The 17020-nt window shown below is 37.8% G+C and overlaps 1 protein-coding gene across 3 annotated transcripts in view; it reads left to right on the forward strand.

The window, feature by feature from the left end:
- LOC131678809 (tyrosine-protein kinase Btk29A) overlaps positions 1–17020 on the forward strand; it is a 320866-nt gene that overhangs the window by 30239 nt on the left and 273607 nt on the right. Inside the window, exon 1 of one of the 3 annotated variants that reach the window (XM_058959156.1) lies at positions 15895–15915. The exons of the other annotated variants lie outside the window; for them this stretch is intronic. The gene's annotated coding sequence lies outside the window, so the exon portion shown is untranslated. Of the gene's footprint in view, positions 1–15894; positions 15916–17020 lie in introns of those variants that run through there. 3 annotated transcript variants of the gene reach the window in all.

Here is a 17020-nt window from a genome sequence, read left to right on the forward strand (position 1 = left end):
ACGTCTCTGAAAAAATACGATTTGCGAAAAATTATCTCGAAAACTCAACATAGGGGTTAGGTATTTTTTATATAGAATGTGTATGCAAAGTTTGAAAGAAATCGGTTAAGCAGTTTTTGAATGACAGTTAACACCGCAAATCGTGTTTTCCAGAGACGTTCTACAAAAAGTTTCGTCACCGAGTCGTTTGTCGATATTTTTGTAGATAAAAATTACAATGTTATTGAAATGATACAAATGTATAAAAGTTTTGATCAATTCGCTTGACGTAAAGTTCTAAAAATTCTCCAAATGTGTTTTTTCGCGCTGAAACCCTTACCCCCCTTAAGGCTCAAATTACTTTCTTTGCGCATGTGTAAGAGTTGAACGCTTGGTAGTATGCGTAGGAAAAATTGTGTACAGCTTTGCCGCCTTTTATTCCTTATAAAGCATTCATTAAACTCTAAAAGAAGAAAATCAGTCGATTTATTAGGTTATTAGGATTCAGATTATGCAAAATAGTTGTTGGAAAAACAATTGACCGGGTGGAATGGTGCTTTTGAAAAAGTGGCTGTGGTTTTTTCACTGCGCAGTTGTGTTGCGTGCCCCGGGACAGTGTGGTGGTGTGACGAAAAATCACCGCTACTTCTTCAAAAGTACCATTCCGCCCGGTCAATTGTTTTTTCACCAACTTTTTTGCATGATTTGAATCGTGATAACCTAATAAATCGACTGATTTTCTTCTATTAGAGTCTATTAGAAATAAAAGCTTCATATGGATAAACCGGTGACAAAGATTAACGCATTTTTTTCCTACGCATACTATCAAGCGTTCAATTCGTGTGGAAGCTCACCGAAAGTTCTTTGAACCTTAAACTATTTTTATATGGGCGAGCATAGCGTAGTTGGTAAATCGATTACCTTGTACGCAGCTTCTCTGAGTTCGATCGCGGACTCCAGACATAGGGTTTGAGATTTTTCTAAAGAGATTTGCGAATATATCTTAAATTTTTCCAACACTGCGGCGCTGTATCAAACGCATCCCAAACGAGTTATAACCGAGTGATATATTAATTTATAACATCCTGCTTAGTGTCGCGGCTTATTCTGTTGTGCAGGCCGGTCGGCCACCCATCGATGCGAAATCCTTCCCAAATGATCGACTGAACAGCGTTATTACTGATCTGTTAATTGGCGGCTGGTGCCGATTGATGAATCACACAGAGATCGGCGAAATCAAACACACCAAACGTCACCTCTTTATGCTTATTGGTGCAGGTCCGGTTACTGTTGGCCTCCCAAATATAAGTTAACCGATACGGCCATGGAATATATTCCGTACCTGCCACAGGAGAGCCTATCGCTTGTTTCTTCTTCTGCGAACTGAATTGCCGATTCCTTGGAACAATACCGCCCGGCCAGCCACGGCGACGGATGTGGATTTATCTCACCGCACGATGACCCGTAGGTGGTCGCTCCAGTGCCGTCGGGGAGGTGTGTTGTGTTATGTTAGTAAGCTTAGCGCGTACATTTTTGCGCCACTCTTCTTTACGGAGCTCTGCGGTTTCCACTGCAGCGAAGACAAAACGAAAGCAAAATATTTGCGAATCGGGGTTCTATTGGTACCGTACGGTGTGTTTGACTAGCCTGCCAGTAGGTAGAGCTTCTGCGGAGGAAGGCTCCGTCGCCGTCCGCCGGTTCCATCAGAAGTTTAACTTGCTATTATGATTTTAAGTACTTGAGGAATTTAAATTTAAACACTTTTGTAAGTTAAAGCCGGGGACGTGCTGTAGCGGGAGCAAGGGTATTTTGTGGTTAGGTGATAAATTGAATGGAAAAACAGTAATTGAACTTACGCCGGGCTGTTGTTTGTATGTTGACGGGGACGGTTTAATTTATGGCAGAGAGATTTCTTAAGATTATCGATGGTTGTTTCTCACGCGCAGTCGCTGATTGAAGAAAGCACGGTACGAACGTTCGGGGCCGGTAGATGATTCAGAGTCCAGTGTGTGCTGTGTATGAATCATACCGGATTCTGTAATTGGATTAATGCTGGGAACATTTTGAATTTACTTATTTACATTTTCTTTCATATTCTTTGAAAGGAAGTTTTGACAAGTATCTCACAAATTTCATGTAATGCACCAAAACCATAAAACGGTGTCAACTCTTCTCCGCTCTACATTCACATACATACTTATTCAGAAAAAAAGGGCGAGATGCACTCGAGCAAATGGCATTAACGAGTGAAAAAAATTAATTGGGCACGAGCCCTCAACCTGTCTGGGACCGAAACGGATGCGTGATGTGAGATAGGAACAGCAGCAGTGAAAGAGAGTTAGAAGAGTACCTGAATGGAAACGAGTGGAGAAGAGAGGCAAAATCGGCACCCTAAAACATGTTTGCCGATACACTTATAAGAAAATACATATAGGGAATCGGAAATCCTTGATAGACATTAGGGTAAAATTTTAAGCAAAACCTGAACCTTTGAAAGAAACGTCGGAAATATAATAAATATTGTACCTATTTGCAATTGGATGTGGATTTGATCCGATTGATTGATTGCACTTCGAGAAAGGTAAAGGATTTTCGAAATTTGGATTGATTTTTTTGATGACCATTTTTTGGGAATCCTTTGATCATGACTTCCAAATGCTTCGCACTAACAAAACAAAGAGAATTTTATAGTTATCTAAAAATGTAGGTTCTTAATTTGCTCCATATGCCGGTCTGACAACTCATTCCCTTATGTTACGCTTGTATTATGAATGGTAGTGCTGGTGAATTTCCCGGCTTATTTCGTGCTCACTTTCTGATATTTGCGTATTTAAATTTTTGCCAATAACACTTCGTTTCGAATAGGATTCGCTTTTCATTGGGTTTTAGTATTAGTTACTGTTGATTGCATTATTTATAAAAATTATGATGGTCTGAGAACGATAAGATGGGAGAGAGAGCAGCATGTGTTTTGCTATCATGCACAAATAGATTATGCACTCACAGGAGCGATTTCGACATTCTAAAACATTCTCAACCAGAACGTTGCACAGAAGAGTAACTAGAACATATTCCTGAGCAAAACTAAAATTATATATTTATTTAGTTATATTTTGCTTACCTACCTTAAAGTATATTATGGTTAAATTAGGAGTATGTATAAATTTGTGATAGGTATAATTTTTGAATGTATGCAAAAATGTGATATTTTAAGGGGTTTTCAATTATTTGTCATTAGATATCCAGCAATATTGCTTCCTAGCGATGAAGGCTGTAGTAGATAAGCTAATATTATTATAATTGTAGTTGAACAAAATTATGTAAGTAATGTATGTATGTTGTAGGAAGCCACTATCAGTTCAAGGCATTATCAAATGCGGGTAAACTTACAATAAACGGAATTTGTTTATCAGGTAACTTTCATGTTGGGGGGTGGGCGTAGCGTAGTTAGTAAATGAATTACCTTGTACGCAGCGCACCTGGGTTCGAGTCCCGACCCCGCACATAGGGTTAGAAATTTTTCATAAGAGATTTTTCTAACCCGAAGAGGCGAATGACCTTTAGGTTAAAACCTCTATAATCTAAATAAAAAAAAACTTTCATATTATTACTGTTAAAAAAGGGCGTTGTTGGGCGGACCCGTAAACAGAGACGCTTACGCGCATTCCGCGGGATCAGAGAATCTTATTTCTAGTTGAATAAAATTATTCGTATATATTCAGACTAAAATTAACTGATTATAGTAGTGTTGCTGTAAATTGCTTTAACTTTAACCCTCAAAATGGCAAGTGGCCTCAGAGGTCCGCCTAGTTACAGTTCTCTAGTTTCAATGAACTTGTAATTTGAAACATCTGATCGAGTGTTTTCGGGCTTTCGATTCTCTTACTGATAAAACGACAAAAAAAAGCTTTCGGTTTCATTGGGTCTTAGGAGTGATGCTTCTTGAAGTGACAATTTTAGCTTGCCCCTTTCTTAACAATTTATTTCTAATTTGAATAATAAAAAAGTTATATAATACGGCGAGATCCTGCAAAGTGACTGAAGCAGTATAAGAAAACAAAATGTCAGCTGTCCAAATAATATTCAAACTCATCCGATCATGTCGGATCCATAATTTACAAGTGATTTGAAAATATTGCATTTTTTACAAATTTGAGGAACATCAAAATTCTATGTTCGTAAAAATATATCTCTATAAATAGGTGTACAAACGTCACTTTCCCTCGCCTTTTTCTACTGATCATCTGTCTATGCAACAGGATAAACGAATTCAATCACGAAATTATTAGCATTCGAAGAGATATAGAAAATAGACCTCTGCACTGGTGGATGGATAGGTGCCAAATTCTTCCAAAAACTAAATATTGTCAATTTTTAGTTCATATTAAGGCACAATTCAGTTACTTTTTCGTGCGTTGTATGGTCTTGTTCGGGTTCGAAGAGAGTCTTTATGCTGAGACTGGGTGCCAGAATACTCGGTGCAACGGTATCAATAACCGTCGCTGTAGGCTGCCGTAATTTGCAAAGATGTGGAATGCAAGAATGCAGTGTTGTAAATTGTGCCGTTTATTCCCCTGATAAATTTAGTACAATACATATTGTTCGATTTATAGCCCTCACCAAGGTTGATGGGTTTGACGGTATTGCAAACATCAACAAGACTTTTTTATGTTCTATGTTTGTTCATACTCTGCACCGGCGCATACCAACGCTCAACCACTGGTCTGTTCGCGGTGATGTGGCCGACTGGCGGGTCGACGTGTATGAACTTTTGCTGTGTGCCGTGTTTACAAATATTGTTCCACAATTTGATAGCGGTATTCGTGGACGGGGCTCGCAGTGGGAGTCATTGTGTGTCCATTTATCGGTCGGTTTGCTTTTCCATTATTGATGTATACCAAAATAGTGTCGGTCAATTTATACACCTCTAATCAAACTCTTTGCTTCTTTTTTTATTCGGCATGTTATGATTCCTTTTATTAGTATATCTCTACTATAAGCTATCTATACTCATATAGTTACAAACGCTCGTGGCCTTCGCGATAACACAAAACTGGCCACAAACGCGACCATGCAATTGCAATAATCCACACATACTTACGTCCGCGATTTCGCCTGCATGAAAACACCCCGGTCGTTAAGTACACATTAACCCACCACTCGCGCGATCATGAAACGGTCACGTCCGGAAGTCTTACCTCAGTCCTAGCAGTCTGGACCAATCAAAAAAGTGACACTCATATTCAGTAAACAATGACATACCTGGAACTCTAGTGATATGGGGAAACGGACTCCCTTTTACCATCTGTACCATACACTAAGAATTAAGCATCAGATTCACGGTCCGCGCGCGATCAAACAAGAATACACGCTACAACATTATAAAATCGAAATTATATACGCGAAGTCACGTACATGTGACAAACACGTTAATATACAAATGCTTGAGCCCTTCGCGACCATCCACGACACCTACACCCGCGATCTTGTAAACATGATAACATCCCGGTGATAAAGTGAATGTCTCAGCTCCTATAAATATAAACGGTTATAAAATAGAATTTATACACGCGAAGTAACATAGACGTTAGCACACGCGACATACAAACGCACACGCGATCGAACACGTTAACGTACAAATGCTCGAGCCCTTCGCGATGATACACGCGATCGCGAGTCCCTACGCCCGCACATACCTGAACCGTACGATGAATATCACATTCAGAATCACGGCCCGCTACAATTGGCCTAACGCAGTGTTTTATTGGGCGCCATTGTTAGGGTAATCTTTTGTAGTTGTAGTTTTTAGTCTCATAGTTATATCCAAATGCACGTACCTTCCACTCAACACTGCTCGTAAGGTCATGTACAACGTTTGGTGCAATTTGTTTTTGTGTGGAGATCCATTTTGTCCCCATTTGTGCTTCCGACTTCACTTCCTCAAGATGCTTCTGGAGTGCCTGGCATAGTACTTCTCATTTGGCCACAATTCCGGGGGATCCACGCATTGTTCGGGGGATTAAGAACCTTTTGCATAAAATTGACCACTTTAGCCTTGTACCGCTCCAGAACATCTTTCGAGTAATGGCACGAAGCTAAATATGACCAGAAAAGCGCAGAGCGATCGTGAGACCTCAGAAGTGGAAGTAGACGCTTTTAAGAGGCATTCTGGTTATCACGAATGGGGTGCTTCCTTAGGTGCTTCGCTTTCCACACAAGCAAATTACTTGCCAAATCATATATTTGTAACCAACTTGTCGAGCTTATGGCATGCAGTGAAGAAAGGGAGTCCAGGCCGTGGCCGGAAATCTACTTTCATATCTTGTCATCCACGACGAGACAATGCGGTCTCGTCAACACCTGAGTGTAGAGTCTTCGTGCACGTGATTTCCTCACTGTATTCTGTCGTACAACGAGATTAAGCGACTTTTGGACTTTGTACGTTTGTTTTCATTCACTTTTTTTGCATCTGGAGAAAAGTTTTGCTTGAATGCATTTTTTGCCACATTTCTCACTGAACTATTAGGATTCCACTTTTTTCCTTCCTATCATTGGTCAAACACCGTTTCAAAGCACGACATACCATAGATTGGGCCATTCAATGGTTACACAAATGCTAGCGAATCTTACACAGTATTAACAACACACAGTGATTAATTTTTTTCTAAAATTTTAATAGAAAATACCTAATAAAATAAAAGTTACAGCTATCTGAAAGCGATACAATTTAATTCCGTACATCCTTTAAAAATAATGTGTATGAGGTTTATGAATTAAGGAAGATTATTTAAACGGCCGTGGCTCTGCTGTTACCAGCAACGCAAACTATCGAATCTATTCGTGTGTCACTTTACCATAGAAAATTTGTGTACATAGTGATGAAAATTGAGTGACAATCTGAGACATAATGTCATCAGTATATGGCAGTATATGGATGGAGCAGCGTCTATTATATTTGTTCAACGCTTTGACCTATTTCCCCTTCAGTTGGATCAATGAAAATATGACGCCTATATCCACTAAACAACACGTTTCATGGCGACATCATTCAAGAATACACGCGAATACGCGAACGGTCACACGGTTATAAAATCGAATTTATGCACGCCAAATTACATACACGCTAGTACATACGACAAACACGTTGACATAAAATCGCTCGACCCCGCGATCATTCACGCACACAAAAGCTCGCGATCTCGCAAACATGAAACACGCCGATGAATAAGTTGAATGTTTTAGCACTAACAAACTTGTAAACGCGGACTCAAGCAGGAATTACGCCCATGTTCGCGCTACAATGCCTGGGTGAAGTCCAGAAATCTCTACCTTCGGTCCTAGCAGCTTAGGTCCATGCCTTCAGTTGGACAACAAAAAAATAAAATTCATTTTCACTAGGCACCACATGGCGACAAGACCGGAAACTCTAGTGATATGGGGAAACCATCTTCTGACATCTGAACCATGCACTAAAAAATAAGTATTAGACTCAAGGTCCGGGCGCGATCATCCAAGAACACACGGGAATATGCGAATGGACACACGGTTATAAAATCAAATTCATACCCACGATGTTACATATACGCTAGCACACGAGACTTTCAAACGCCCTCACGATCGAACACATGAACACATAGAAACTCGAGCCTCCGTGATGATACACGCGATCGTGAGGTCCCTGCGCCCGCATATATCTGAACCGTACAGTGAATATCACATTTAGAATCACGACCCGCTGCAATTGGTCTTAAGCAGTGTTTAGTGGGTGACATTTCCCGTCTCGTCTTCAAAGAAAAATATCTAAAAGATCTCATAACTTTGAAACGAAAATAGTTTAGTAGTTGGTGTATTGAAAGAAAGTATGCATCCTAAAACAATCTTGAAGTTATTTAAAACATTTACATTAATGTAAATTGCAAACGACCAAAGTTATATGTGTCAAACCCGTTTTGAGAACATCCTAAATCTTACTTTTGGGATTGTTTTTGCGGGATGGAAAGTATGAAGGATAGAGCTGACATGTTTTCAGCAAATTTATCTGAAATGTGTGGTTCTATAGCTGCATTGAAGGCCGTCAAGCTATATCTCGATCCGGCAAAAAGTTCCATAATATATCTTGCTAAAATTAAACCTCCTAGCTGCTATTTAAACGAAAGGAAGAACTTTGCAAAGTAGAACAACTAACGTAAGGCTAAGTTACAACAATTATAAGGGTATGTTATTTACTTCTATTGAAAAGTTAAAATTCACGCACTCAAAAAAAACGTTTTGAGTACTTATCTGCTACTTTATTTCATTAACTAAAGAATGCAAGAGATTCATTTAGTAGGATATTTTCCAATGACATCGAAAGTATGCATATTCACAGTAAATACTTTGCGATCTAAAGACATTTTAGAATAAACAAGTCAATTACAGAAAAGACTTCTGGTAGGGCGATAATCTCTATAAACCTATCCACAAGGGTATTTTTGAAATGGACTTAACGAATAGATAACGGAAATTGATGAGTGACGCCAAGATAGCAACTTCCAGTTGAGCAAGAAGTTATATAACCTTATAATCATTATATCTATCCCTATACATCTATATAATTAATCCATTCCAAAAATACCCCTATTGTCGAGGTTATAGAGAATTTGTCTTAACAGGGCGAATTTCAAAAATGGTTTCCGACATCGATTTCCGTCGTCTACTCGTCAATTCCATTATGAGCTTAACCATATTGTTGAGGTCAGGCATGGGAAAATTCACTCATTCGTTTGATTCCATCTGATAGCCATTCATCCTCGGTTCAGCCGCACACAATCAGCATAGTGAGCATGCAGCAGCGAACAATGAGAGAATGCGATGAATCCTCTCTCCACCATGTATGTGCAATCTGAACGGTCAGCGAACGCAATATGTGAGTGAGTGGTTAAAAAAATACTAGTAACGAAGGCAGAAATTCAATTCTAGATGAACCAAATTTCGCTCACTCATCGAATGCGTTGACTCATTCAGAGGGTTCCTTGCATGTAATTCCAATAATAAGCATGAGGCGCTGTATATATGGTTTACGTAGAGCTGTAGGAATTAGATTTTTTTTTAAATTTCTTGTTCGGCTTGAAAGCCTTTCGGTGATTATAAGCCGGAGAATTACATGAAAATATAACACAGTTTTAATACTATTTCACGTATGACTTCTATAATAATCGTTGCTTCACAGGTGTGGACTTGACGTCGCTTTTGGGAATGATATGAGATAGTAGCGTCGCATTCGGAAAGCGATATAAATTGAGGAGTCAATTTTTTTTTCAGACTCAGCGAGACACAGTGCAATTAGAACCGCTGGCCGAATCAGAAGGGAACTGTTTCTTAGTCATGGTAATATTACAAAACGAGCATTTTCATGGCTGTCAGAAATTTGACATTTCGTTGTTGTGCTTGATCGGAAATGCTAAATCTGGTAAATGCATAGTTAGTTTTTTTTTTATTTTCGGCAACAATTAAAAGAAGTGAGTGCATTGTCATGTTGAAATTCTGCTAGATAATATTTATTGTAAATTTTAAAATATGGAAGAAAAACATTTCATTTCGCGATTGAAAATTCAGTCAATAGAACGATGTTTTTTGCACGGAAATTTATGATCCCTTACACAATATAATAGTAAATCGAAAATAATCGAATCGCAAGCATTTTTACTTATTAGATTGTCCAAAGTCGTATCAGATAGATATTACTAATTAAATAATCATTAAATCAGTACAGCGTTTAGTAGTTTCCGGCATCTACTCTAAAGCCTGTTGTAGGGTTACCAAATAGGCTGAAAGCGAAATAAGGACATCTTGAATTTTGACCGAGACTAACAAATTTTACTCATCTTTGACTAAAATGTGTTTGGTTAAGTGGTGTGGTGATTTCCAATATTTTTTAGAACAGCGCTTTTTTATTCTTCTAGGGTCTTAAGAAACTATACAGAATATTAAGTCGTGGCATCCCGTGTTACATTTGAAATTTGTATGGATATTAGTACGAGAAATCCTATTTTTTGCATTTTCATTTCCAAATTTTTTTCCTTAAGTATAGAACTTATTGATTAAAGTCCATGAAGTAACTACGAAATTTGCCGACTGTGCTAGAAAGTGATAGCTGTTTAAAATACGATGGTTCGAAATAGAGGACAAATCGTTTTTTTTTCCTGCACTCAACAAGATGAGAAACATGAAAAGTTGTAAAAGTTTGTAACTTTTCTTCAAGCAATAAAATTAATCAATGTTTTTGAATCATTAATCTGAACATAACAAATCAAAGACTATAAGGAAGTGAACAACTAAAATGGCGAGTAAAATGTTTCATTCGCTTGAGTAAATTTAATCTGATTTCAAATATAACATGGATTGAGATTAAAACTAAGGACATTTGAAGTAAAATTAAGGACGCTTTCCCAAATCATCGAAATTAAGGACATGTCCTTTAAAATAAGGACGGTTGGTAACCCTACCTGTTGAAAAAAAATACATGGTGGGGGCAAAAAGGATTTTCTCAGCAGATAGCATTTTTATTGACGTCAGATATGTATTGCTGGCAACTAGTCTCTAAACCCGTATCAAAAATATAATTTCGAAAGATATTCGCCCCCTAGGATTTTAATATGGGGCCGTACACAAATGACGTAGCTTTTTCTCGGCGATTTTTGACCCCTCCCTCCCCTCTCGTAGCATTTGGTCACAAAATTCTAATCTCCCCCTCGTAAATAACGTAGCATTTACCGACCCCCTCCCCGTCCCATGCAAAGCGCCCGGGAGATGAAAAAAAATTCATATGTTTTTCAATTATTTCAAATACAAACCGCATCAAAAGTAACTTGTTTGAATTTAAATTCATTTCTCTAGGGAATGGAGGATCATTATATTTTTATTTTTCTAAACAATGGGTTTTAAGCTTAATGCTACGTCGCACAACTTCTGACCCTACCCTCCCCCTCGTCAAACTTCGTCAAAAATTTGGTATACCCTCCCTACCCCCCAAAATGCTACGTCATTTATGCATGGCATCATTCGACTTTCTGCTTAAACTCTTTAATCGCGTATAAACACCTTATATGGGGTTGGCTCTATCGGTAGTTGCCGAAAAATGTGGTTTCATTCCCATCCAGAATTTGAGCTGGTTTGAGGTTTCTGTCAGAATTTCGGATCAAATAAAACAAATGATCACGGCTCATTATCGGTTGTTTCATTTAAAACTGGTTGTGGCTAGTTTGGTTAGGATTAAATAGTACTTACAGGTGTTCCGTTGGGATGATTTTAGATGTTTTGATGCATTTATTTTTTTTTAAATTTACCCTTTGGTCGTTATAACGCCTCGTATATTATTTTTGGATGTTATAACCTTGAATTTCATGTCCGTCATGAAATTTAAGGTTATAAATATTGTGGTTGCAATCGAAAACTAGAAATTCCAACCAGCCACAATCGTATTTTCTCTGGTTTTGAACAATGGAATCACGTCGGAAGTAGTGCGAATTTTTCATATAAATATGCGCTATAATGCACACTACTCCCGACGTCACGAATTAGCATTGAACAAGAGAAAAAATTGTCGCTGGTTACATTTTCCAGTTTTTAATTATAACGATAATATTTTAAGTGTACAAAAGATAGATAGATTAACAAAATACACTTAATAATAATAACACTTCAACATGATACAGAAGAATGAAGTCAGTAACTGGTAGGTCATGCTAGCCGTTAAACGATAAGCTTGAGCATCCTCCCTCTTGAGCTATTTTACCTTTGCACTTCTAACCATAAATCTTTCCATGTATTACCTCTACAAAGGACAGAGAACCGATTGAACGATTCAATGATTGAATATGATGATTGAATCAAGATGAGACTCATCGAGCGGCTCGTAAACCAAAACAATAATATTCCAATCTGATTCACTCACACCCAAACATCATTCTTAGAAAATATGGAGAGAATGAGAGGCTCTCCGACTTAGAATGAACGGGAGTCTATTGAGTGCCGCACAGCTGCTTTCGCAAATGAGCTTTGCGACAAGCTCAGTGTATACTTCCTGGCGTTCACTTCGTGAGACAAACACAGCAATTGGAAGCATGAGATGTATCAGAAGATGAATGCAGTGGAGTGAATTTCGAATGTATTTTTCCCATACCTGGTTGAGGTTATAAAAAACTATCTATCTAAATCGGAAGTCGCCATCTTGGATCGTGAAACGATTTTAGACATCGATTCATCTACTCATCAAATTAATTCCGAAAATACCCCACTCGTCAACTTAATTCCGAAAATACCCATACTGTTGAGGTTATGAAGTACTTATGCAAAGCAGAAGTCGCCATCTTGATTTTTAAAATGGCTTCCGAAATCAATTTCCGTCCTCTACTTGTCAATCCTATTCTGAAGATACCCACATTTTTGGGGTTATAAAGAATTTATCGAACCAGAAGTAGCCATCATTGATTTTTAAAATGGCTTCCGATATCGATTTTCGGCATGTACCCCTCAACCCCATTTCGAAAATACTCAACTTTTATTAGTAATAGGTAGTTAGGAATATGTTAAGTTGTGTACAACTTCATACGTACTGCAAATGTTTTTTTATGAAATTTGGTCGTAAAAATGAGTTCATTAGTTCGAATTTAGTTCGTGAAAAAAGTTACGTATATCCAATATTACGTAAAAGATAGTTCATAAAAGGAGTTTTCAGTGTACTATGAACTGACCTGCTCGCCAAAAAAATATGAATTTTATCATAGACGTAATTTCAAACTTGACATAAGTTATCAAACCGTAATTCACGAAATCATCATCTTCCATTTAATTTTACATGAAAGAAATACAGTGACCCTGGCTGTATTCTATACAGCAAAACTATTTGAGAAAGGGTTACAGGGAATGAAAAATTCTGCACGAAAACGATATACACTGAAAAAAAGATATAACATTTTTCACAAAAACAATAATTTATGTTTAAAAATCGAATTACAAAAAAAACTGTAATTTTTTTTATCTTTTGTCGATAAAAACCTGGAGAGACAAAAAAGTTTTGTATGTAATTGCATAATGGAGAAATCACCAGTAAAAAAGTTATTTTGTTCTTAAATTTTATACAACAGACAAAGCTATAATTTTATTATAAAATATAATTCTAAATGTTATTTCAAATCATTCGCATTCAAATGAAATCTTGCAAAATATGATAGCATTCGAAATATTTCAAATTTTGTTTCAACAAAAACAATTAATTCATGAAATTGAGTCCTTTATTTAAATCATTGGCGTTTCTCCATCATGAACTATAGCTATCAACAGTCAAATGTCCTAAATTTTTTCTAAAAAACGCGCATCAAATTTCCTGTAACTTTTCTTATCACATCAAGACGATACTGGAAACCAATTGAAACTAACAAGACAAAAAATGAGTATACATATCGATTAACTATATGATCTGAAGAATAAACTACACAGTTGATCCATATATTCATTGTTTTGTTGTTACTTTCAAACGATTTCCAATATCGCCTTGATATCAAAAGGAAAGTTACAGGAAATTTTATGTGCATTTTAAAAAACCTCTTGTTCTTCATGGAGAAATGCGATTAACTTATCAAAAAGTCGTAAAATTTTTTAAATCAAGTTAAAAAATATTTCGAAATCTTTTGGAAACATTTTGTTAAATGCATTTTAATTTGAAATGTCATTAGGAATCATATTTTTTAATAAAATCATAGTTTTGTCTATCAATGTAGGTAATTTTAAAATATGTTTACAGTTAACGTTACAAAAACTTGTTTATTAAGAGTTTCTCCATTATGCAATTACATTAATAGCGTTTCTTTTCTCTCTAGGTTTGTATAGACAATAGATAAAACAATTTAAAAAATTGGTTTTTTGTAATTTAATTTTTAAACATAAATTTTTGTTTTGTGAAAAATGTGACAACTTTTTTCAGTGTAAATTTCTTCTTTTTTGTTGTTAACGAATAAGGGTGAGTCCATTTTTTCTTTTTTATGTTGTGACGGCATTCAATTAGTAAGGGACTGGACGGTGTGAAGTATTTTTAATATAGAGTGGCCATAGTACTGAAGGAAGAGCAAGGATGTGAAGGAAGATAGTTTAGAAAAGCGTGGAGCTAGAGATTCCCGACGACTTAACCGTTTGTCTTCTAGCGTAGGAGTCAGGATATTTTGGCATTTTTGGTAGTCTGCGGCATGCCTGGACAAGCGTAAAGTAACTTAGCACGGTCCTGACAGTATAAAGTGCCGCAGTAAACGTAAATAAAATATGGCATGTTCGATGCACGTATATGTCAGGACCAGGACACGTAAATTTACACGATATATTTCTATCTAAGTGTACCTAGTCCGGCAAATTTGATAAGTTTTTTACCATATGGAATCCTGAAAATTGTATTATTCGGAATCGTGAAATTTTTAAAATTTGAAACTAGCGTTTTTGGTCAAAAAATTGAGCAACCATTGTTTGAAAGAAACTAGTAAGTTTCCTTTGAATAGGATATAACAAAAATCATCCATGAAATATATTACGTGAAATAGGAAACACACAGTTGCTTGGTCGAAAAATGACATACATAAATTTCGCCAGAGTTCTATATAGATATCATAAGCTCACCGAGTTGCGGCTCGCAATTTTACAGATTAAAATGTAAGGTTAACATAAGATAAAGAAAGAAATTTGTCAAGGATAATCAATTCGGAGTTCTTGAATTTAATTTCAATGGTGACTCATACTTATTTTTGGTTTATTTTATTTCCCTCGCAGCAGATTGCTGCAAGAACTAACGCCACCACCGGGAACCTTTTTTACTCCATACTTAGAGAACACCCTAACTCACGTGACATCAATCCGGTTGTAGTCTGTTTACATACGATCCCTGCGGCAGTGCTCGCACGCACAATATCATATGGTTAGCTTTAACAAAACCCGGGAAGAAAAGACACCCTCGGTCGGTAGTCAGATCGAATGAGAAACCATTCCCCAATACAAAAAAAAACTAAGAGACTTTTCCCTCTCGGCACACGATGCTGCTGAAACTGCTGTTGCTGTTGTTTGCATTTTCCGTGCCTTTGTCGCTCTCGGAAGGATTTTCGTCTGTTTTATCAGGATCCCGCTCAGTTCTCTTCCATACACGTTCTGTGTACGCCATTTCATCGGTGTTAGTACTAGCCAGATTCGCCGACTTTTCCCTTATGGTATACCCCGCTGATGGGTGGTGGATGGTGCGCGCTAGTATTGGTACCGTGGAAAGCGAGCGCCAGGAGCCGCCCTATCGCTGCGGTTCAAAAGCCTTTTGCTAAGGATCCGTTTTGTTGTTGTGCACATAACGCGTTCGCGAAGTCGTCGAGTTGCGATTTGGAGGAAAAGTTTTCGGTTTGATAGTTGGTTGCGAAAAGTGCATTTTCCGGTTGCTCTTCCATTTCTTGGCCTTTCGGGAGCAGGTGAACGGGGTTTGTGCGGTAGAGAAATTGGTATTCGGTACGCTGCAGAGGCGTTATTTAGCCCCATTTTCGAAGGTGTGGAATCCGTCGTCTCAGGAAAAGTACGCCGCCATTGTGATGATTCTTGTGCGGGAGTAGGGCGCAGAGCGGGTGTCTGTCCAGTGTAGTATGTAACAGAATCGAAGAAAAAGGTGAAAAGTGTTTTTCTTCAGCTTCCAGACGGGCTGGGCTGTCTGGTGTTGAATTGCTGCGAAGAAAATACTGTGTTTTGCGGTGAATCTGCGTTCTGTTTTCTAAGTGTTGCACTGAAGGATGTCATAAGGTTACAGCGAATACAAATCAGTTGAATCGTGTCATGTCAATGTGACGTGCGGGTCAAATCGTGAAAAGTGATTAAAGTGTATTTTCCTGCTGCCTGGGATTACGTTTGGGATTAACTGCTGTAGAGAGGAAGCTTAGCTCATTTTTTGTAAGTTTAGTTCTAGTGTACAGTTCAACTTCAAAACAAGCATTTACACTCAAAACAGTAGCGAACATTCAACTTCATCTAAATGGCTTTTGTTTCAATTGTTTCCTGCAAATTGTGTTTCATAATTCCGACATTTCCGCCGCCCTACAATACGCTAGCCTAGCTTGCCGTACTCCACAACCGCAAGTTGAAACGACACCCACGAACGGGGAAAAGTTTTAGCCGGAAAATTGCCTTTTATTTAGGCCAGGTCCGTTTCACTCGTTTCAGAACAAATTGGATGTATTTTGTATAGCAAAGCAGCACTGTTGTCACTGTCGAGCCCTCGAACTGGGAGGGGTGTGTCATCGACGGTCTCATCGAACATCATCCTGCTGATGTGTAGCACAACGAAATAAAAAAAAAATAGTGTGTACTACCGGGGAGGCCTGTCACCACCCACCACAACCCTGTTTTCATCATTTGCAAGGTGACAGCTGCTATGACCAAACGCTTGCAACTGCTGTTCTAAATTTCGTTGCACATGTACGTTGCTTGTAAGAAGCAGAAGTTTTCCGGAGTAGTTATGAATGCTGAAAATGTAATCGCATTAAGTAATTGTGTTTTCAGCGTTTGTCACCTTCCTTTTTTTCGTTGAAGAGTGTGAAATACATGAAGAGAAATGGGGACGAATGCCAACACTTTCAAATTGATTATGCTAGGTCAGGGGATGGTCTAGTTTAATCGGTCGGTTGTTTGTTGGACTAGGATTAGAAACACTTCTGGCCGGGGGCCAATTTGGCTGGGCAATATATTTTGGTCAAGCAAATATCTATCCGGGTTTGGTTTTGTGCCAACAACGGCGACTGGAAATTTAACTACATGTGCGCATCTTCATTTGTTTTGGTTTTCATGACCAAAAATGGCTTAAATTTAATTGCTAATCGTTGTTGGCCTCTTAAATTAAGAGTACATTTTTCCGATCGATGGACACTCAAATGATTTTTGAAGAAAACCAGTAGATTTTTCGATTTTTGATATTTTGATGAACTAGCTTCGATGCGGAAAAAAAAGTTCACAAATTTGGGAATCAAGTAGCATAAAAACTGAACAACTACGTTTTTTT

Source organism: Topomyia yanbarensis, chromosome 2 (assembly GCF_030247195.1).
Source record: "Topomyia yanbarensis strain Yona2022 chromosome 2, ASM3024719v1, whole genome shotgun sequence".
NCBI classification, from domain to species: domain Eukaryota; kingdom Metazoa; phylum Arthropoda; class Insecta; order Diptera; family Culicidae; genus Topomyia; species Topomyia yanbarensis.